General features: G+C 35.0%; 1 protein-coding gene across 1 annotated transcript in view; it reads left to right on the forward strand.

The window, feature by feature from the left end:
* LOC150097439 (inactive hydroxysteroid dehydrogenase-like protein 1) overlaps positions 1 to 24260 on the forward strand; it is a 184196-nt gene that overhangs the window by 60574 nt on the left and 99362 nt on the right. The window lies entirely within an intron of this gene.

Here is a 24260-nt window from a genome sequence, read left to right on the forward strand (position 1 = left end):
TTACTAAAAATGTAAAGAATAGCAAATATAAAGAAGAGGAAGAATAGGCTTGAATAAAAATACTTTCAGTAATATAAAATGCTTCCTTTCGTGCTTACACAGTGATCAGAATACATTACGAAAATTATGGATACAACTACCATGTTAGAGTAAAACTTTAGTTTAATATAAACCAAAATATACACTGTTTCAACTTTCACATTAAGGTCATCTTCTGGATATATATACACACACACACAAAGAAACAAGCTGTACTACAATCTACATGGCATGCTAAAGTTACTGATCAAAGGCTACAATTAGGCCTTTATCACTTGATGAAGGCATAAACTTCGCAGTAGCACCTAGAACTGTTAATCAACTGGATGTTATATACCACATAGAAAGAGGCATTAAATCTCTTCCAAATAAATATAGCTGATAAAATTGGTTTAGAAACCAGCAATGGTTTGAATAAAAAGAAAACCATATGTAGCAATTTGACAAAAACAGAACTAGCAGCAATAGTCATTAAAAGCTAATCAAGATATAATTATAACAAAATCAGACAAAGGTAATGCCACGGTCATCCTTCACAGATCAGATGAATCAACTAGTCTCTGATAGCAGCACCTATCAGCTTGTGAACTATAATCCGACCAACAGGATAAAGAAAAAAACTGTGAAATTACTTGTTTGTCACCTCTTGGCCATCAGGCACTGTTTAAAAAAAAAAAAAAAAAAAAAACCCATTACGCCTGTTCTCCCAGAATATATGGTGTTCCCAAGGTACACAAACGTAATTCTGCTTCGGCTGATAGTTGAGGGAATAGAGAGCCGTAATTATCACCTAGTCAAGAAATTAGTGTCGACAACTCAAGGAGTTGGTAGGTCATTCTCCCTCCTATATAAAGAACATGCAACACTTCATAAACAAAATTAAAAACATAACACTCAGCAAAGATGATTTATTAGTCAGTTTTGACGTTTCTGGCCTTTCACAAATGTCCCAATCAATGACTCAATTCTTCTTCTTTTCAGAACAAATTTCCGCACGATATTATGGCTCTCTTTGTCCACATACTATGTTTCGTTCACTTCGTGTGGCAAAATAAATTTTACCTACAAAAAGAAGGTACAACCATGGGCTCACTACCACTATCTTCTCCCCCCCCCCCCCCAATTGCTAATTTTTATATGGAAGCTTTTGAACAACGTGCTCTTGATTCCTTTACTCTAAAACCTACAGTTTGGCTTAGATACATTAATGATGTTTGGTGGGCAGATGGCCCCCAAACTGTTAAACACATTCCTTAGCCATCTGAACAAACATGAGCATATACAATTTACTATTGAAATTGAAAATTAGAACTAGCTCCTGTTCCTGGATACACTAGTCACATGTCTTCCCTCAGGCAGTCTATCCTTCACTGTTTACTGTAAGCCTATGCACACACTGGCCAATATATACATGCTAACCATATCGCCACCCTTTGGAGTGGTGATATGGCAAAAATTTGGAGTCATCAATACCCTCAAAAACAGAGCTATAACAATTTGCTCTAATGAACAAGCTCTTAAACAAGAATTAAAAATTATTAGCAATAAATTTTATAAGTAACAGATATAGCAAAAACACTATTAATAAAATTCTTCCTAAAACTTCATCAAAAAGTAATATAGATTACAGTAAAACCATAACGCTTCCATACGTTAAAGGGTTATCAGAAAAAATTAATAGAATATTAGATCATTATATCTTAATGCCACTTTTAAACCACCTTTAAAATTAAAAAAACATTCAACACCTCTAAGGATCCTCTTCCCCCATTGGCACACCCTGGAGTTTATTGCACTTGTAACTTACCTTATATTGGGGAATCTGGATGTACAATCCCTATCCATAAAAAAAATGACACATTAAATATAATAATTTTGTTGAAGCAGGCCTCTCAGATCACATTCTTAACACCTTACATCAAATTATTTGGAAAAGTACTTGTTCTTTGCATTATACAAAAACTTGGTATGAACGAAAATTTAAAGAATCCTGTGAAATTTTGATTAACCACCCTAATCTTAATAATAATAATAATAGGGGCGTAAATCCCAAGAATTTGGATGGCACACATTCAGCCCACTTAGTTTCCAGCAAACCCTGACTTTAGTACTCTAAGCAATTTTTCATTTTTATTGGCCACTATCCATGCCAGTTGCAATTTATACGTATACTTATAAGCAATTTTATTTTCTGTTTATTTATCTATTATTTTCTGCATGAACATGTTACTCTCCAGCTTAAACTAACTTTGTAACCTAATAGATGATGATGATAATAATAACAGGACTATAGCTTTGATGTAGTGAGGATTTTTTTTAAGCACCAGAGGTGAGGCAGATAGTTTTAGCAGTTGATCAGTAACTTTAGCATGCCATGTAGACTGTAGTGTGTGTGTGTGTGTGTGTGTGTGTGTGTATGTATGTATATATATCTGTACTCCAGAAGATGACCTTAATGTGAAGATTGAAACGTCGAGTGTATATTTTGGTTTATATTAAACTAAAGTTTTACTCTAACATGGTAGTTGTATCCATAATTTTCATAACGTAATGTGAAATGGATTGAGTAATTTACATCTGTGATATTATATGTGTGCTTGTATTATAAGTATATTGGGATGGAGTGAAGAATACATGATCCTATAAACTCTAGAGTTTCATGTTTGCATTTATGAGGAGCATAATTAAAACAAACTAACTAACTTATGAATAGATAGAAAGGAATTTGTTTGTGAAATATAAATCTCTAATAGCCACTATACTGCAGATGGAAAAAAAACAAATAGTTTGATTGTATCACTGAATAGTGCAATTAAACAACTGTAATGAAAATGGCACTACCTAATGAAACGCCTCTCCTGCTGCAAACTATGGTGCATAGATACTTGCAAAACCATTTGTTATACTGCCAAATGCAGTATGCAACTAAAAACAGTAGTTCTAACATTTGTCCAAATTTTCAATGTCATTAAAACAAATCACAAATGCTAGCTTCAAATAAAATTCAACCAAAAGAGTTGCAACTAACATGCCGCATTAACTTTGTGTCAGGGAGGCTGCCCTATGTTGGAGGGACACATAAACAAGTGGCAATAAAATTCAACTGAAAGGTTTGCAACTGACATGCTATATAAACTTTGCATCTGTTCCACTATACTGCAGATGGAAAAACATCTGCAGTATAGTGGAACTATACTGCAGATGTTTTTAAGGAGAAGTCCTGTTGGTATGGTAAATATGTGAAACACTTCCTGATGTGAATGTGTTAATAAAGAACACTTTCAGAGGAATTAAGTCTATGCAAGTTTGCAGTGGCATGGCTTGAAAGAGCTTTTAAGATCTACATTTGTTAATGTAGCAGCTATACATTAGGAAGTGCTATTGAGCTGTTAAGATAAAGCATTATCAGAAATAAAAAAATTAAAAAAATCCATTTAATAAACATTTTAAAAGATAAAACTAATATAATAGCCATATATTGAAGAATATAATAGAATAAGAAATAAAATATTAGGATGGTTATTCTAAACAACTGGAATGAGACTTTTACAGAGTACAGAAAAGCATGGAGAATGGTCTGAAATCAAAAATACATTTTTAAATACATAAATGTACCAGTCATAGAAAGAACAGTTGGGAAATTAATTTATCAAATTATGAAGGTGAAGAAAAATAAAACTGTCTGACCTGCTACAGCCAGAAAACAGTTGAAACCAGAATAAATAATTTAGTAGAATGTCATCTTAAAATTGAGAAATAGGAAATATGGTACTGATGAAGTTTACAATGACATGCTAAAATATGGAGATAAAGAAATGATGGAAAACATGAGAAATTTAATTAAACATATCTTAGAGAAAAGACAGATTCCTAATGAATGGAGAATGAATATTATATTACCAATATTTGAAAAAGAAATAAAATTTGAATTCCCAAGCTATCAAGGAATAAACTCCTAAAAATATGTACAAAAATTATCAAAGAATAATTAGAATCATAATTAAATTATGATTTGAAGAATAAGAATTCTATAAGGGAAAATCATGTAATGATGCTATATTTGTTGTAAAACATAATAGAATATAACATCAATATTTAAACCAGGGTACTATTCTTAACAGTTCATGGGAAAAACCTCATCCTCTCTTTAAATCCATCTGAACTACAGCTAGCTAATAATCACATGCTGTTTTAAGGATATTTCTGACATAAGACTGAATAATATATGCACGTAAACACAAAGATATTTAATTAACCAAATATTTCGGTCTGGAAATAGCAGACCATCCTCAGTGTATTACAACATTTTTAAAAATACAAGCTAGAATACTAACAATAGATTGTTAAAAATAGAACAAGCCGGGAAAGTCTAATCAAGATTACTCGTTAATTTTTTTTTCCCCAATCATGCTACTGCAAAATATTCCATTTCATACTTAGTGATATAACATCACGCAGCTTGTTCTATTTTTAACGTTCTGTTGTTAGTATTCTAGCTTGTATTTTTTTTAAAACTATTCTTGTAATACCACTGAGGATGGTCTGCTATTTCCAGACCGAAATATTTGAATTAAATATTTTTCTTGTGTTTACGTGCATATATCATTCAGTGTTATGTCACAAGTATCCTTAAAACAGCAAATTCTTATCCTTCACAGGGAAAATGCTACCAAAATAACCGGTAAATTAGGAAAACTTTCAGTTATACAAAGTAGGTTACAAGCAAAGATCAATTTCTTAAAAAAATGCCGCGATAACAAGATTATTCCCAATTTTGCTAAGATTAAAGAAACGATAAAATCTCCTGGAGCTAATATTTACCGGAACACTAGTTTATCTCTAATCCGTGACCAACTTAAAGCTGCCAAACGTGACCTTGCTATTCACAGTCATCATATTTCTGATCTTCGCACCTATATTTCCACAAATTTGGCTCCACGTCTTTCTCACATAGTTCTAAATGTGGCTAAACGTTCTACTCAACGTGCTTATAATAAACTAAGTCAACATCTAAACTGTAAATATGAAGCGCTTTCATCTAGACAATCCAGGCCCTTCATAACCCCAAATAATTGGATTTTCAATATCCGGACGTCCTTTAACTGAAAGCGAAATCCTCATCCTGTCAAAAGGACATGATATTTCTATTGTTCCTAATAAGATACCATATCTAGATTTCCTAGTTAACACTGAACAGAATCTCAATCATCTAACTAGTGATAAAGCTAATGCTCTGCGCCTAGAAGTCGCTTCTTTACTTAAGGCCAAACTTCCTCTTTCCAACATATCTCCTTCTGAAATGAAATCTTTACAGTCCTTGAGAAAAAATAATCACCTCATTATCACCAAAGCTGACAAGGGGAAAGCAACAGTAGTTATGGACTCAGCAAATTACAGAAGAAAACTTTCTCTTTTGCTTCGAGATCGCTCCACATATCAAGAAATGGATTATAATCTAACCAACAGACAACTAAAGAAATTAAATTCTCTCTTAGATGAAGTCATCAGTTTAGATAAAGACACAATTGAAAGACTTAACTCATTTTACAAGACCTTCTAGATTTTATGGTCTTTCTAAAATACATAAGATTGACTTTCCTCTTCATCCAATAGTAGATTGTATTGATTCTCCTACTTACCGTATAGCCAAATATCCAGCTAAATTATTGAAATCTTACATCGGCAACTATAATTCTTTTTTAAAAAACTTCTCAGATTTCTTAGAAAAATTAAATATCTCATTACAACCTACAGATCTTATGGTTAGCTTTGATATAGAATCTTTATATGCCAATGTATCTCTCAAGGATACTTTAAAATTACTTGCTGACATCTTTCCTGAAGACATTATAAAACTATTCGAATTCGTAATACATTCTGGATATTTCGTATGTAAAAATAAATTTTACAGCCAAGTAGAAGGAACGGCCATGGGAAGTCCTCCTTCTCCTGCTTTAGCCAACTTTTATTTAGAACATTTAGAAAAAGTCCTCTTCTCACCTATTTTCCCTCAACCATCCTTTTGGGCAAGATATATAGATGACATCTTTACTATTTGGCCACACAGCAAAAACTCTTTACCTTCTTTTTTAAACAGTATCAATTCCTTGCATCATCGTATAAAGTTTACTATGGAAATAGAAAACAACCAGTTATCTTTTTTAGACGTTCTCCTCATCCAGTCACCTTCAAATACTCTTACAACTACAGTATACAGGAAACCAACGTTCACAGGTCGTTATATTCTTAGAGAATCGGCCCATCATCCATGTCAAAAAACGGGAATTATAAAATGCCTCATCAGAAGAACCAAAACTAACTTCTACTTTTGATTATCTACAGAAAGAACTTTCTACTATCCAACAACACATGAAACTCAATGGCTTTTCTGAAAAAAGTACTCTACATCTTCTCAATTCTTATAATCCTCCACAAAACAAAGTTTCTATACGCAGAGTGCCTATTCCTTATATCTCTGGTATTTCGGAACCTATCGCAAGAATTTTAAAGAATTGATTTAACAGCTACGTATTCTCCTATTAACAAATTGTCTTCTCATTTTCCTTCTCCTAAAGACAAACACTCAACTTGATCTCTTCTTGGAGTTTTTTAAATTCCTTGGAACTGTGATCTCTCCTATTTTGGACAGACTGGACATTCTCTTGAAAAAAGAATCCAAGAACATCAATCCTTCATTCTTCACAACAAACCTGAAAAGTCTGCATTGGCTCAACACTGGATTGAAACTGACCACAGCATCTTTTGGTCCAGGACTTGCCTCTTGCATAGATCCCATTATAGGTTTGAACGTTTGTTCAAGGAAAGCGTGGAGGCCTTGCTCCATCGTCCCAACCTAAATCGTAATGACTATATATCTATATCAGAAATCTGGGAAAGTCTAATCAAGATTACTCATTAATTTTTTTTTTTCCCAATCATGTCTCTACTTCAACATATTCTGTTTCATACTTAAGTGATTTAACATCACTTGGCTTGTTCTATTTTTAACGATCTATTGTTAGTATTCTAACTTGTATTTTTTTTAAAACTGTTCTTGTAATACCACTGAGGATGGTCTGCTATTTCCAGACTGAAATGTTTGGTTAATTACATATCTTTCTTGTGTTTACGTGTATATATCATTCAATCATGTTATGCATTTACAACAAACACGCGTGCGTGATTAATGATTAAGAACAATAAGTCCACTCTGTCACGCCAACGTGAAACCTTAGCTACTAGAGTGTTTACAACTTTTAATGTTCCTTTCAATTTGCATGTACTAGTATTTTTTATACTTTTCTGTCAACGCCTTGAAAAAGCTAGACAGTTTGCTAGCGAAACTGGTAGGCAACAAATGTTAAAATATTTGTATGTGGTCAGTATTAAACAAGTTTTTTATGCTTAATATCAATATTTAAATGAGCAGAATGTGCGAAAGAAAAGGAAGTGCAGTAGATTTGAAACATCGTGAAGTATTTGAATTGAGAGGATCAATGTTCAGCAAGAGTAGGTAGCTTTCAGATAGAGAAAGAGAGTGGAATGTATCAGGAACAAGGTGAGATTAGGCTATTGGAAACCACAAATGCAAAGTGAATCATAGTAGGACTGAGAGAGTTATGGGAATGATAAAAGGGAAGAGAATAGGAGAACCAGTAAAAAAGAGAGAATGAGAAAAAGGTGAGATTGTGCTGGAACCAGGAATGGAGAGATGACAGAACGACAGGCGAGTGGGAGAACAAAAAAAATATTAGGAGGGGGGGAGGGAGAGAGAGAGAGAGAGAGATGCAGGTGAGCAAGGAAGTGGTAAGAAGTGTGACGTGTAGAGATTCGATGATCTGCGGCCTACAAGATAGAATTTCATAGGCGTGTTTGCTTGGTGGAAAAATAGTGTGCCTATGCAATTAAGTAAAGTGAAAGGATGGATGAGATGATTGTGATGGTGGGCACAAATGACCTGAGAGGCAGTGTGAATCAGGTGAAGAAATCTGAGGTTAATGCTTGAGGCTGTACAGAAGAAGACAGAGGGAAGATGACGAGTGTGTTGTCCAGGTATGGTAAAGCAGAGCTGCAGAAAAGAACATCAATAATGAATAGTATAATAGCAGAATGTGTCAAAAGAGAGGCTTGGAGAACAAAGGAACTATATGCAAGAGATGTTTCCATTTGAATAATGGATGTAGGCATCTGGAGAAAATGTTGTTCTCTGAACAAGTCAGTATAAGGAAACTACAATTATCACTGTGAATGGTAGGAATAGGTGCTTGGGAGAAGAGGGAATTACATCAGGTAATACTGAATCCAGTGGAGTCTGGAGGGGATAATAAGTATAGAAACAGCGACAATGCCTTGATTCTTTATACTAATGCCAGGAGTATCCAGAATAAAGGAGATGAATTGGTGGTGCTAATGGCATTAGCCTGCCCAGAGATTGTCAGAAGGTACTGACAGGAATAGAAATAGCAGGATATGTCATTTTTTGCTAGGATAGGATGGGCAAACATGGTTGTGAAGTGCTGCTTATGATAATTGATGACTTATGTCCTCACAGAGAGTGGAGGATTTGGAGAGGATTGGCACTAATGGTTTCGAAAGCATATGAGGTGAGTTAGAGGTGGGCAGGACAGGATATTTAGTGTGGTGTTGCTAAAAGCCAGGGAACATAGAGGATGAAGAGCAGGAAATGCTTAGGCAGCTGAGCTTGGTAATTGCAAAAAGAATTATTGTTATGGAAGATTTTAACTAAGCAGGATCAGTTGAAGAGGAAACCTGTATGTAGTAGTAAAGGAATGCAATTTCTGGAATTCTTGAGGCACGAATGTCTTAAACAACATGTAGTAGAACAAGAGGTTCAAACGGTTTAGATTTGAGCCTCAGAAGATCTGATAAGTAATATGACACCTCTCTCCCTAGTTGGAGAGAGTGACCATGTAGTTTTAACAACTTGGAAGATGAATAGATATGCAGGAGTATCAAAGAGAAAGGAAAGCATGTGGAATTATAAGGCAGGTGATTATAATAGTCTTAGATATCAGCTTGTGGCAGTTCCATGGATGGAGGAATTGGAACGGAAAGATATTATTAGTACTTGGGAACTTGAAGGAATGCTTATTAGCAGCAATTGCTAGTTGTATACTACGAGTGAAGAAAACACAATTTGGTCTAAAAGTGGATGACAAACAATATTAAATGAAAACTGCAGGAAAACAAAGAGGTTATAGAAGAGGGGTGAAGAGCAGATGTATGAAGAATATTACTCCGGCCAGAAAAGTGACTAATATGGTAAGGAAGGCAAAGCTGAAACAGAAGAAGAAATTGAGATCCAAAGAAAATTCTAAAGAACTCTTTTGTTATGTGGCCAGTAGAAGGAGAAATGATTGCGGAAAAATGACAACTGTTCCAAAGGACATAATGGAGTTGTTCACTGAACACTTTATTAGGGTATTTCAACCTGGAGAAGCTGTTTTAATACTAGAGAGAGATGGGGCAGATTTCAGGTTTAGAAGTGCAAGAATAGTGTTTCAAATAGAGTATTCTGGATGTCAATAAAGCAATGGGACTGGATAGGATTTTGGCACAGGTTGATTTTGCCAGCTCCATTGATCTGGCTTTTTCAATGAAAGTTGGGTCATGGGAAAGATGCCCAACAAGTAGGAAAGTAAAATAGTGACATTGCATAATAAGTGGTAGCAGACTAGAAGTGTCAAACTATGGACAGTTATTTTTTGTCAGTAGTTAAGATTTTGAAGAGAGGGATGAATCATTTACAGTATTGGATAGATGATGATAATGTTATCTGTGAGAGTCGGCATGGATTTAAGGAGGCTCTTCTTTGGATTTTATTTAGGCATTTGATAGGGCACCACATGATAAGCTGATATTTAAGTTGCAGCAAATGGGTTTAGATTTCAGGTTTGTGAAACTGGATTTGGGATTAGCAATCTGATAGGTATCAAAGTTGTGTATGAGATAGCAGTATCAAGGAAGCAGAAGGTTACAAGTGGGATTCCACACAGCTTAGTACCGGGACCTATATTGTTTAACCTTTATATTAATGACGTTGATGGATTGCAAGGTGATACTCAGTTGTTTGCAGATGATGTGAAGCTGGGAAGAATTATTAATAATAGTGCAGATTTGGTAGACCTGCAAGAGAGTGAGTCAACTGGACAGATGAGCAAATGAATGGGAATTTCAGTTTAATTCAACTAAATGTAAAGTCTTGATATTTGGAATACTTTGATGGGAGACTGCCTATTCTTTTGGAGGAAGTAGGGGAGGCAAGGGATCTGTGACTGATGATTGATAGAAACCTGAAATTCAGGGAACATATTGCAAAGGTGGTGAAGGTAACCAAGAGGATTGCTGCAATACCAAGAAAGACACTGACCTGCAGAGATAGTTTTCATTCCATTGTTTAACAGACCACACCTGGACTATTGTGCTTCAATTTGGTCTCCAGGATTTGAAGGGGATAAGTTAACTGTGGAAAGGGTGCAGAGGCAGATAACCAAGTTGTTATCAGGAATGTACGATGTTAGTTATGAGGATAGGCTGAGAGAATGTGGACTACAGAGTTTGGTAGATAGGAGTGGTAATATGATTAAGACTTCGTAACTGTTAAGGTAGTTACGGGGTTGACACTGGGATTTATTTTGTTTTGTGGGATAGGAGCAAGAACAAGGGGCCATCCCTGGAACTTACGAAAGGAAGTCGTGAGCAAGAGGGTAATTAGTGGTTTCTTTGCATGGAGGGTCATTGAACCATGATGGATTGCCTGATAGTAGTGAGCACAAATGGTCAGCAAGTTCAAGGAGTGGGTATGATACTGTTTTCTAGGGCGGGCTTTCCATGATAAGTCTTTGACTTATCCAAGAATAAATGAAAGTATAATAAGATATCGGAACACAAATGCATTGAAAATCCCTTTTAAGTCCATTTATTTAACAGTTGACAAAATAACAGAATTTAAGAAACGAATTAAAAATAGAATTTTATTAATTTCATATGGGGTTCCCCCCCTTTTTCTTCTCCCATCCCTTAGGATGGGTTGAGCTCTCCTAATGAGGGATTAAATATGCATTTATGACTGTAAATCCGTGTGTTCATGGGGCCAGTTTGCCTGTTCTGAAGTATGAAAATGAAAAACCCAAGTTTTTAGGTGAAGAAAATCCTCTACCTCTGTATGAGACCAGCTAACTCACATTTAGTCACAAGACCAGATCATGGTTCCTCACGTCATGGATGGGAATTGAACCCAGTCTTTGCAGTCAAAGGGCTTTGTCTACCAACTGAACTATGGTGGCTCACATCAAATGGAATACAAATTAAAGAAAAAATTGGACTGGATATGCTGATGATATAGAATTACTTGTAGAAACTGATCTCAAAATCAGTTATCCAAACTCTAACATAAGCAGCAATTTTAAGATGCCAATATCAACAGAGAAAACAAAAACAATGGTTATTGAAAAAGAACTAATAAGAAATAAATTAGCACTAAATGGGGGGGAATACTGGAACAAGTAATGAAATTTAAATACTTGGGAATAGCTGTGAAAAGTGAAAATATAAGGATGAAGTAAAAGAATGATTCCTGAAGGCTAATAAAATATCAGGATGTTTAAATTCAGCTATATGAAAAAATAAAGATCTAACAAAAGTAAGATTTCATTAATCAGTAGTCCATCTATAGTGTATGCATGTGAAACAAAATAGAAACCTCAAAAATATAACATGCAAAATGAAAATATTAAGAAAAATAGGTAATAAAATAGTTAAAAATAGTTAAAATTTAAAGTAAAAAATAAAAAGATTTGAAGGCTGTCAATTACAATCCATCAACATATGGATAAAAAAGAGAAAATCACAATGGAATCAATGTGTTAATAGCATAGATCCAAAAAAAATAATGGTTTCTAGTCTCATGCTAGTTTAACTAGGCTAGTTGTTAGAGACACACACAGCGAGCATGGAAAAACTGGAGATGCTGAAACTTAAATCAAGAAGATATCATACAGGAGCATGCTCATCTGTTCCCAATAGTGAGACTTAGAATAGGCCAGACTAGAACTTTTAAAATCTGGGATAGCAAACATTCTTGGTAATGCTGCTGACAAACGCAAAGATGAATTCATTCTTCCATTTGATGTCTTAATCATATGAATTTTATCAGAGGCAAGACTGGATTTATCCTTGTATTTTTTCTGTTGTCTTTGTCATCTTTGAATTGTTTTTTTCCCCCCTAGTAAAACTTCTTAAAGATGCTGTCTGTTTCCTTTTCTGATTTTCTTCAAAATTGTCATTATCTATTATCTCTAGTAGTTGATTGGCTGTATTGTTTCTAACAGCTCTACATGTTAAATATGATATTTTGTATATAGCTCTCTTGGTCTTTTGTTTGATATTGCTTTTATTCCACATTTATTCATTTGGCTTCTCATAATATCCACATCTACATTTGTCTTCTAGAGTAATTCTGACTACATCAATATATTTAGTTCTTACTTTCCTCTGGGTTGTTAGAAACATGCATTCACAAGAATAAAAGAATAATTTTATTGTTGCAAATATTTTAGCCTGAAATTAACAAGCCATCATCAGTATATCAACTTCAGTATTCAGAAGCTAGAACAAAGGAATGTTAAGAGTTGAGCCATGAGCTAGAGTGATAATATATGGGCAGTTACAAAATAAAGTGAGTTTACAATTAAAACTGAAATTAGGCTACATTTGAAATATGATCAAATTAGGTAATAACTGATTTGAATGACAGGAATTTTTTAAGAAAAAGGGTGAAGGCACTCTGTTGCTCACCATTTGAGGATGGGACTCTCCCAAATCTTGGCAATGGACTTAAATTGGCACTAATGTCAAGGTGAGTACTGGACTAGAGGATACTGTGGTTAGTGTCCACTCCATGCTGTGTTAGGCCAAATTTTTTAGATTTATTGTGGTTGATATAATGCTGGTGTTCCAATAGTTCAATGAAACATCCTGTTTGTTCACATTACAAGCAGAGGTAATCACAATGAACCTGGTAAATTCCTAGGCAGAGAGAGGGGGAGGGGGGGGCTTTTAATCTTTAGTGGATGTAACCAGGATGAGATAGAAACTTAAACCATATCTTTTCAGGATCTTTACAATTGCCTCAGAGATGCCTGTGATGTATGGAAATGGGACTTACCATGCAGATTTAGAGTTTTTAGGGATAGGCTTGTAAGTGTCCAGGATTCATTTCAGCTATCTTGAGGTAAAGCCACTTTGTAGTATGATGCTTAGATAGTACCCAGTTTCTGTTGGCAGTGCTGAGGATTGAAGCAGATAACATGTGCTGTTATTTAACTAAAGCATTTGATAGAAAATAGTTAAGACATAATAATCACATTAAAAATAAGAAAAATACCAAAACAAATAATTTTAGAAACTAATTAAGAATATTCTTTTATTTCTGTAATGAATGCAGAACAAGAACAGACTGAAAAAATTAAAATGAGTTATCTTGTCTGATTCCTTTGATTAAGTCTCATCTTGTTTAATTTTATGGATGAAATAAAAGTAAATGGAGAAGTGCGCAATACAAATTAATAGTTTAGAATAGTTGAATATGCTTATGTATAGTAATGTATACAAATACAACTCAACAGATAATTGCAATGCTGAAATGAACGTTCACATGTAAAGATAAGGATGTTATTTTGCCTTTTTACGGGGCCTTGATAAGACCTCACTTGGACAATTGTGTGCAGGTCTAGTCTCCTGGTTTCCATTTTGATTCTGATATATTGGAGAGAGTACAAAGGAGAGCATTAAAAATGATATCAGGATTGTGGAATACTGATTATGAAGACAGATTGGGAATTTGTAGACTGCAGACACTAGCAAACAAGAGAAAGAGGGGGGGGGGGTTATATAATTGAGACTTGCAAACTTCTGAAAGGGTCATACAGGATTTCAATTTATGGAGGGTAGGGAAAGAACGAGAGGGCATCCTTGGAAGCTGAGAATGAAGGCTGCCAAGAAGGGTGTGAGGGCTAGATTTTCCTTTCAAAGGGTGGAATGGATTGCCTTTGGATGTTGTGAGTGCAATCAGTGTGAATGAATTAAAGAATAAGTATGATAGCTGGTGTGTAGTATGTGGCCTCCCTCGATGAGTCTCTGACTCCCTGGAGGTCTCTCACAGTGCCAAGAAGAATCGGTTCATGTTGAAGGAGAGAAAGGAATAAGGTGATGTACAAATTTGTCACCAGTGATATCACCTGTCTTGTAAAATTTTCCAACTGTTAAACAAGCAAAATAGTTACACTTTAAAAACTAAAATTTTCATAAAAGAAAAGCTAATTTTCCAACATGTAATAATAAACGCTCGTCCCACGAAGCGCATCGATTACCCTGTTATCGGAATGAATTCACCTTCTGCCATGCACAAGTGTCAAGTGGTCTCACATCTGTGGTCGAACTGTAATCTTACTAGCAGAAAATGATCTACAAACATTACTAAATACATGCAATAATGCAACAGAAAAGAAAAATATGATCAAATGGGGGGGGGGGGGAATTAAAACCATGACAACTACAAAAAAACTAATAAGGTGTCAATTACATATCAAAGGGAAAATAATTGAATTAGTCAGACAAATATTAAGGAATTTAAATAAAGATAACCTCACACAAAATGAAGTTAAAGAGCAAGCAGTAAAAGCTAGGAGAATAAGAACATACATAAAGAAACAAAAATATCAATCTATAAAGGAGTGGTTAGACTTAGATTAGTACTAAACATATGCAGCAGAAACGAAATCAGATGATAAAATTATAAAATGCAGCTACTAAATGATTATATCCAAAAATTGAAAGAATAGAAAAATCATATGAGGAAAAAATGCAGGATAACAAATCAGTTTAAAAAAAAGGGGGGGGGGAGCAAAGAACGCCAAGGAAAAGATGGTGTAATGGTCTTTCAATAGTGGCACTATTAGTAGCTAGGCTTTAATAGTGAAGATTGCTCAACTGTTTGTCATTAAGTGAAGTTTTCTTTCATTTTTTTTTTTAGTATCTTAAGCATGCATGTGTATATCTACTTGGAACAAGTGGAGAAATTCTATAATTTTCACTTCTGGTTTTATTTCACTTTTTATAAATAAGAACTATGAGAATACTATACCAGTCATCTGGAATTCAATCTAATGACTAGGCTTCAGAATTAACCTAGCCATTGAAACTTTATACCTCTATATTTGAGCATTTCTGGTTGAATATCATCTTCACCTGCCTCTCCACATTCCATTCTTTGATAGCTTTTTTTTTTTCTATTTCAAATATTGATATTTATTCTGCATTCCTCTAGAATGTTTTTTCTACTACTACTATTCCAGAGCAGATATCCAGAATATCTTCAGTTTTCATATCTCATCATCATCAAATTCCTGCCATGTACCCTTAATACAGGATATGATAATACTACATGAAAAATTTATATCATTACTAACTTTCTATCTACAATTTTCCTCCAAATCAGCCTGTTACTTGTTAAGACTCCAATATTATCAGATCTTATATTTCTATCGTCTAAGGCACATTGTACCATATCAATCCACCTATATCTTGGTCTTCCTCTGGGTCGTTTCCTGACAGAGAACACTTGTTTTGCTAATCTTTCCTTGCCCATTTTGTTTAAGTGACCATACCACCTGAGATTAGCCTCTGCTAACGCATTCCTGGATGCCGACAATGTCAAGTTCTTTCCTAATATCATCGTTTTTAATATGAAATTACCATTGATGCCATCTGTTCATGCCTCTAATCTTTCTCAGGACTCTCATATCTGCAGTCTCTAGTCTTTGGTCAAGTGTTTTACTTTGACCCAGCTCTCAGATCCATAAGTTAAAACTAGTTTGAACACTGGCTAGTATACAGCTAATTTAGTGTTCCGACTAATATCTCTCTTATTCCATATGAATTTATTCAGTTGACTTCCTACCATACCAGCTTTGTTGATTCTGTTGTCTATTTCCATATTTAATTTACCATCTTCAGTAAAAATTGTGCCTAAGTAGCTGAAATGTTTTACTTGTTCCACAGGTTCTCATTCACAATGCAATTGACATTTTTAACGATCCTGCCTATTTTCATTGTCTTTGTCTTTTTATTGCTGACCTTCATACCATATCTATTACAACAGTTATTCAATTTAGTCAGGGAATCTTGCAGATTTGTAGCGGAACATCGTTTGCATAAAGCAAAGAGCCGACATTAACATCTCCAATTGTGATATCATGTTTAATACCACTTTCCTTCATAATGTGATCCATATAGATAATGAATAACAGAGGGGATAATGTACATCCTTGTCTCCACCAGATTTAACATTAAACCATCTTCCTGTACTTCAATTCTAACTGCTGACTTACAACTCAAAGACTAAGTATTCTTTCTTTTAAGCTTGCATGGTGATCCGAATGCATTTTTGAAAATTATGGAGACAACTACCATGTTTGAATAAAAACTTTAGTTTAATATAACTAAAATAGACTTTCGACCTTTTTGTCAAGGTCATCTTCTGGAGCATACAACTATATACAGAAAACAAGCTTCACTACAATCAAACTGCTTTGTTAAAGATACTGACCAACCACTACAACAATTGTTGGCCTGAGCTCTGGTGGGAAAAAAAAAAAATTATACATCAACGCTAGAGTCCTATTATTAGTGTTATCTGTTGGTTGTAGAAATACGTTGGGTGCAACAACAAGTATCTATCTATATACATATATTAACACCATGATTATACCTGTACATTCCAGCCAGTTGGTATAGAATTGGTTTCTAATACTAGTTGAAGATTGGCTAGAGTCTTGACTTATGCTGGATCTTATATATTAGGTAGGCTGAATGTGTGCCATCCAGATCCTTGGAATTTTCATGCCATCTTTGTTGTTGATATTTGGGTGGTTTATCAGGATTTCGCAAGCTTCCTTAAATTTCCTTTCATACCAGGTTTTTGTGTGGTGTAAAGAGCTGGTGCTTTTCCAGTTGATTTGGTGTAAGGTGTTGAGTGCGTGGTCTGAGAGGCCTGCTTTACCATAATGGTTATATTTAATGTGTCTAATGTGTTCTTTCTTGCATATAGGGATTGTCCGTCCTGTTTCACCAATGTACCGTAACAGGTGCAGCGGATGCAATAGACTCCAGGATGTGCTAATGGGAGGAGAGGATCCTTCGAGGAGTTGAATATGGTTTTAAGTTTAGTGGGTGGTTTAAAGGTGGCATTGAGGTTATAATGTAGGATTCTGTTGATTTTTTCTGATAACCCTTTAATGTATGCGATGGCTATGGTTTTACTGTAATCTACATTCGTTTTTGTTGTTGTTTTATGGAGTATTTTATTAATAGTATTTTTGTTATAGCCATTATTTATGAATGTGTCGCTGATTTTTAGTTCTTGTTTCAGGGGTTGCTGGTTAGAGCAAATTGTTGTAGCTCTGTTTTTAAGGGTGTTAAGGACTCCATATTTTTGTGATGGGTAATGGCATGAATTAGCATGTATGTATTGGCCAGTGTGTGTCGGGTTTTTTGTAGACCGTGAAGGATAGACTGCCTGAAGGAAGTCGTGACTAGTGTGTAGAAACGGGAGCGAATTTTGATTTTCGATTTCAGTCTTAAAATTCGTGATCGCCGCACAGGCTACAAACGCTAAACACATTCCTTAGCCACCTGAACAAACACTAACGCATGCAATTTACCATCGAAATCGAAAATCAAAATTCGCTCCCATTCCTAGACACACTAGTCGCACGTCTTCCTTCAGGCAGTCTATCCTTCACGGTCTACAAAAAAACCCGACACACACTGGCCAATACATACATGCTAATTCATGCCATTACCCATCACAAAAATATGGAGTCCTTAACACCCTTAAAAACAGAGCTACAACAATTTGCTCTAATCAGCAATCCCTGAAACAAGAACTAAAAATCATCAGCGACACATTCATAAATAATGGCTATAACAAAAATACTATTAATAAAATACTCCATAAAACAACAACAAAAACAAATCTAGATTACAGTAAAACCATAGCCATCCCATACATTAAAGGATTATCAGAAAAAATCAACAGAATCCTACAACATTATAACCTCAATGCCACCTTTAAACCACCCACTAAACTTGAAACCATATTCAACTCCTCGAAGGATCCTCTCCTCCCATTAGCACATCCTGGAGTCTGTTGCATCCCTTGCACCTGTAACTTGCCGTACATTGGTGAAACACAATGGACAATCCCTATAAGCAAGAAAGAATACATTAAATATAACCATTATAGTGAAGCAGGCCTCTCAGACCACATGCTCAACACCTTACACCAAATCAACTGGAATAGTACCTGCTCCTTACCCCACACAAAAATCTGGCATGAAAGGAAATTTAAGGAAGCCTTCGAAATCCTGATAAACCACCCAAATATCAACAACAAAGATGGCATGAAAATTCCAAGGATCTGGATGGCACTCATTCAGCCTACCTAATATATAAGATCTAGCAATAAGTTAGGACTCTAGCCAATCTTCAACTAGTATTAGAAACCATTCCATACCAACTGGCTAGAATGTACAGGTATAATCATGATGTTAATATATGTATATAGATAGATAGATACTTGTTGTTGTGCCCTTTGTATTTCTACAACCAACAGATAACACTAATAATAGGACTCTAGCGTTGATGTATAATTTTTTTTTTTTCCACCAGAGGTCAGGCCAGTGATTGTTGTAGCAGTTGGTCAGTATCTTTAACAAAGCAGTTTAATTGTAGTGTAGCTTGTTTTCTGTGTATAGTTGTATGCTCCAGAAGATGACCTTGACATAAAGGTCGAAACATCGAATGTAGATTTTAATTATATATTAAACTTAAGTTTTTATTCAAACATGGTAGTTGTCTTTATAATTTTCAAAAAAGACTAAGTATTGCTTGTTATAATGCCCTATTGACACCATATAACTGTAGCATATTGAATAGCTTCTCTCTTGGCACCTTGTCATATACCTTTTCCAGATTTACAAAACTTAAATACAGATCTTTGTTATATTCCAATGATTTCTTAACTATTTGTCGTAAAGTGAAGATCTGATCCTGACCGCCTGTATTTGGCCTGAATCCAGCTTGTTCTTCACCAAGCTTTTCTTCCACAATTCTTCTCAACTGTTTCTCAAGTATACTTGCATAAATCTTGCCAGGAACACTCAATAGAGAAATACCTCTGTAATTCTCACATTCAGTTTTATTTCCCTTTTTATATATATAGGTACTATGAGAGCTCTACTCCAATCATCAGAAATTTGTCCCTTTGTTCAGGCCTTCTGAACTATGCAGTGCAGCCACTAAGACTTTTATACCACTATACTTCAGGATTTCTGGTCAAATATCATTTACTCCTGCTGCCTTTCCACATTTCAAGCCTTTGACTTTTTCTATTTCAAGTATTAATATGTATTCCTGACTATATGCCTGTTGAGTGTTTTTTTACCACCGTGCTATCACTGCATATTACCTAATATAATTCAATTCCTCTTTCTCTCATTTAAACTTTTTCATCGCCCACACCCCCTTGCTCCAAGAACATTTTGCTACCTTCTTGATATTATTTTGTATATCGTTACCGGTGTTCCCATGACTTTTGTTTAGCTACTTTTACATATTGCTTTACTTTCTTAAATTTTTCTTTGTAATCTGTTAGGGCACCTGTTGACTTACTTGTTTGAAACATTGGATTCATTTTCTTCTTTTCCAGGACTGCCTGTTTAATTTTCATCCACCATGAATTTAGTTGTTGTTGTTTTTTTAATACTAGCAGACAACTTCATGGGCATCTCTTGCTGAACGGGTGCTTTCTTCAGACTTTACCACTCAGGCTCTAAGGTTAAGTTCTTGTTTCCTGACTTTTCTTGAATAATATTTGTATAGTGGAGTCACTTCTAGTTCAGATCTCCTGTATACTTGTGTACCATGAACTAGTGTGAAGGTATCATTGAGTTATAATATAGTCAGTAACTTTTTTTATCTTCTCTTTATGAATTTTCAACATGTTTATGTTGAAACACATGCTACTGATGACAGGTCCATGTCCTGAACAGAAATCTATCAGGTAGCTGCTCAACTTCAATTTAAAAAAAAAAACTTTCTTATAGATTTTTCTTCTCAATGTGATTTGCATTTTTTATTGCTTAAAACTAATGTCCATTCCTCACCTTGTCGTGGTGCACCCTGTTAGGTATCTACCTGGATACTGAACGAATTGTATTCTTATTGGTTTAAACCGCAATATTAAATGATGTACAACATAGAATTTCATGCCGGCTGGGGCATTGCGTGGTTAAACAAGGCCCCTGTTGTTTTTCCCAGGGAACCAGGGCAAACAGCGAAAAGTCACCTACTGGAACAAATCCTAAAACACACCCCAACTCAATATCACCAGAATTGAAGATTGGTACTATTAACATAAGAAGCCTGAATAGCAAAGAAATGGAGCTAGCTGAGGAATTAGATAAGTACCTGATCGACATAATAGGAGTGACAGAAACTCCTATTATGTCGATCAGGCAATGACAATCAAGGAAAAGGAGTAGCTATAGTATTCAACACTAAATAAGAGGCTAATCTTCTTGAATGAGAGGCAATTTCAAGTAGAGTGATGTGGGCAAATATCAGAATGGGGAACTGGACAATCAGACTTATTTGTGCCTATGGTCCCACAGAAGGTTCTACTAAGGTAGAAATGGAGGATTTTGGGGCCTTAGAAAAAGAATCTGACCAATGAAAAGTTGGGGATCTAAATAGCAGAGTAGGAAATGATTGTCAAACATACAAAAATATTTTGGGAAAATTTGGAGAAAAGAGTGAAGCTAATAATAATGGCAAATACTTGTTGGATTTCTGCTCAGGACATGGACTGATTATTACTAACACCATGTTCCAACATAAAAATGTGCACAAATTCACATGGAGAGAAGAGGCAAGGAATATGAAAAGTCTCATTGACTATATTATTGTTGATAGTGATGTTTTCTCTCTGGTGCAAGACACTAGAGTGTACAGAGGATTTGAAATTGGAAGTGATCACTATTTAGTCTTGAGCAGGATGAAAATGAATTTCATATTGAAAAGAAGAACATATAAGAAAGTTTTAAAATGAATAAAAGTTGAGCAGCTTTCAGATGTGAACTATAGACTAAAATATACAAACGTTATTCAAGAAAAAATGAGAGAGTTTGAGAACAGGAATCAAACCTTGGTGATTCAGTGGCAAGCTCCAAAGATAACATTGATTCTGCCAGAGAGGCATGTGGTGAGGTTGTCTGCAAGGATAGAAAAATCAGAAGTCCCTGGTGGACACAGAAAGTTAGAGACAGTGAAGGAAAAGAAGGAAGCATATCAAAAGTTCCTGGCAAATAAGTCAGCTTATTCTTTTAGAGAATACAGAGACAAACGTAAGAAAGCTAAACACTATGTAAAACTAGCTAAACAAAAATCATGGGAAGACTTTGGTAAGAACATAGAAAATAAATATCAAGAAGGTGGCAAGATATTCTGGAGGCTGTTGAAGAAGCTCGGAAATGGAGTTAAGAGTGCTGTAAAAGGAATTTGAGATGATAAAGGTGATATGAAAACTGGAGAAAAAGATATCCTTGAAGTATGGAGTAATTACTTCGAAAAATTGCTAAATGAAACTAGCAGTGATGACAACACAGTGATTAAAAAAAAAAAAAAAAAACACTGACCAGGCATGCAATCAGGAATATATATCAATGCTTGAAGTAGGGAAAAAAAAGCCATGAAAAGTCTGAAATGTGGAAAGGCTGCTGGATTATATGATATTAGACCAGAAATGCTCAAGTACGGAGGTATAAAAGTTTTACATTGGCTACACTGCATAGTTCAGAGGGCCTGGACGGAAGGACTAATTCCAGATGATTGGAGTAGAGCTCTCATAGTACCCATATATAAAAAGGGAAATAAAACTGATTGTAAGAATTAGAAGTATTTCTCTGAGTGTTCCTGTTAAGATTTATGCCAGTATGCTTGAGAAGGATTGTGGAAGAGAAGCTTGGTGAGGAACAAGCTGGATTCAGGCCAAACAGAGGCTGTCAGGATCAGATATTCACTTTACGAATTGAAATTTACAATTTACAAATAGTTGAGAAAGCATTGGAATATAACAAAGATCTGCATTTAAGTTTTGTAGATCTGGAAAAAGCATATGACAAGGTGCCAAGAGAGAAACTATTCAAAATGCTACAGTTGTATGGTGTTAGTGGATCATTATATCAAGCAATACTTAAGTCTTTATTTGAGTTGTAAGTCAGCAGTTAAAATTGAAGGAAGTACAGGGAGATGGTGTAATATTAAATCTGGTGTCAGACAAGGATGTACATTATCACGTCTATTATTCATTATCTATGTGGATTACATTATGAAGGAACGTGGTATTAAACCTGATATCAAAAGTGAAGATGTTAATGTCAGTTCTTGCTTTATGCGGATGATGTTATACTTCTAAATAACATCATCCGCATAAAGTCTGCAAGATTTCTTGACTAAATTGAATAACTGTTGTGATAGATATGGTATGAAGGTCAACAATAACAGGACAAAGATAATGAAAATATCAGCTGCATTGTGAATGGGGAGAACCTATAGAACAAGTAAAACATTTCAGCTACTTAAGCACGATTTTTAGTGAAGATGGTAAATTAAATATGGAAATAGACAACAGAATCACCAAAGCTGGTATGTTTAGGAAGTCAACTGAATAAATTTATATGGAATAAGAGAGAAATTAGTTGGAACACTAAATTAGCTGTATACAAGACCAATTTTAACTTATGGATCTGAGAGCTGGGTCAGAAGTAGAACACTTTACCAAAGACTAGAGACTGCAGATATGAGAGTCCTGAGAAAGATTAGTGGCATGAACAGATGACATCAATGGCAATATCATATTAAAAACAAGGATATTAGGAAAGAACTTGACTTTCAGCATCCAGGAATGTGTTAGCAGAGCTAATCTCAGGTGGTATGGTCACTTAAACAGAATGGGCGAGGAAAGATTAGCCAAACAAGTGTTCTCTGCTTGGTTGACAGGAAAAAGACCAAGATATAGGTGGACTGATATGGTAAAAAGTGCCTTAGAAGATAGATATATAAATATAAGATCTGACAATGTTGTAGCTTTGACAGGTAACAGATTGATTTGGCAGAAAATTTTAGGTAGGAAGTTAGTAATGATGTAAATTTTTCATGTAGTACTATCATATCCTGTACACTCCTTGAGGATAAATGTCAGGAATTTGATGATTGCTTAAAACTAAGTGATGATCACTTCTAGTTTCACATCTCCTGTATACTTGTGTACCATAAACTAGTGTGAAGGTATCATTGAGTTATAATATAGTCTGTAACTTTTTTCTTATCTTCTCTTTGTGAATTTTCAACATGTTTATGTTGAAACACATGCTATTGATGACAGGTCCATGTTCTGAACAGAAATCCATCAGGTACTGACCATTATTGTTGCTTTGTTATTTTTCCCAAAACATTTCTGTATGCCTGTGATTTATTTCTTACATCATTTTTTAGATCTCAAAGACTGGATTTACTGTCTTCTTTGCCTCCCTTCTCCAATGAATTGAAAACATTCCTGTGGGACCATAGACAAAATTAAGTTTCATTGTTCAATTTTCCATTGTGAAATTTGTTCACATAACTGCATTAAATTTGTCTGCTACTAAATATTTACCTACTAGTCTTGTTTGTGAAATTGGTATTAGTAACGTTATAAATTAGCATATACAGTGTATGCAAATCTGCAGTACACTAGTAACTAATAGCATAAGGTAACTATTATTACCTTACTCTATTAGTTAGAGCCTGTGTAGCTCAGTGGATATGGCGGTTGCATACCACGGTGCTTGGCTGCATGAAGGAAGACTTGGTTTCGAGTCTAGTCGGTGACTAGAGGAAATTTTTTCTAAGCCTTTTCGACCAGCTCCCGAGTTAGTCGATTCTGGCACAGGCAAGCGGGTTTTTCCTCCCGGAAACTCGGGTTTTTCATCCCGTAAACTCAAGAAAATCGACCATAGAACCCACATTATTTCAGACATTAAATATATTGTATTAGTCTTAGGGACCACGAGATGGCAGCACATTTGAGCTGTCTCTCTTCA

This window comes from Typopeltis vanoorti, chromosome 17 (assembly GCF_054136105.1).
Source record: "Typopeltis vanoorti isolate ZY-2024b chromosome 17, IOZ_Tvanoo_1.0, whole genome shotgun sequence".
NCBI lineage: Eukaryota > Metazoa > Arthropoda > Arachnida > Uropygi > Thelyphonidae > Typopeltis > Typopeltis vanoorti.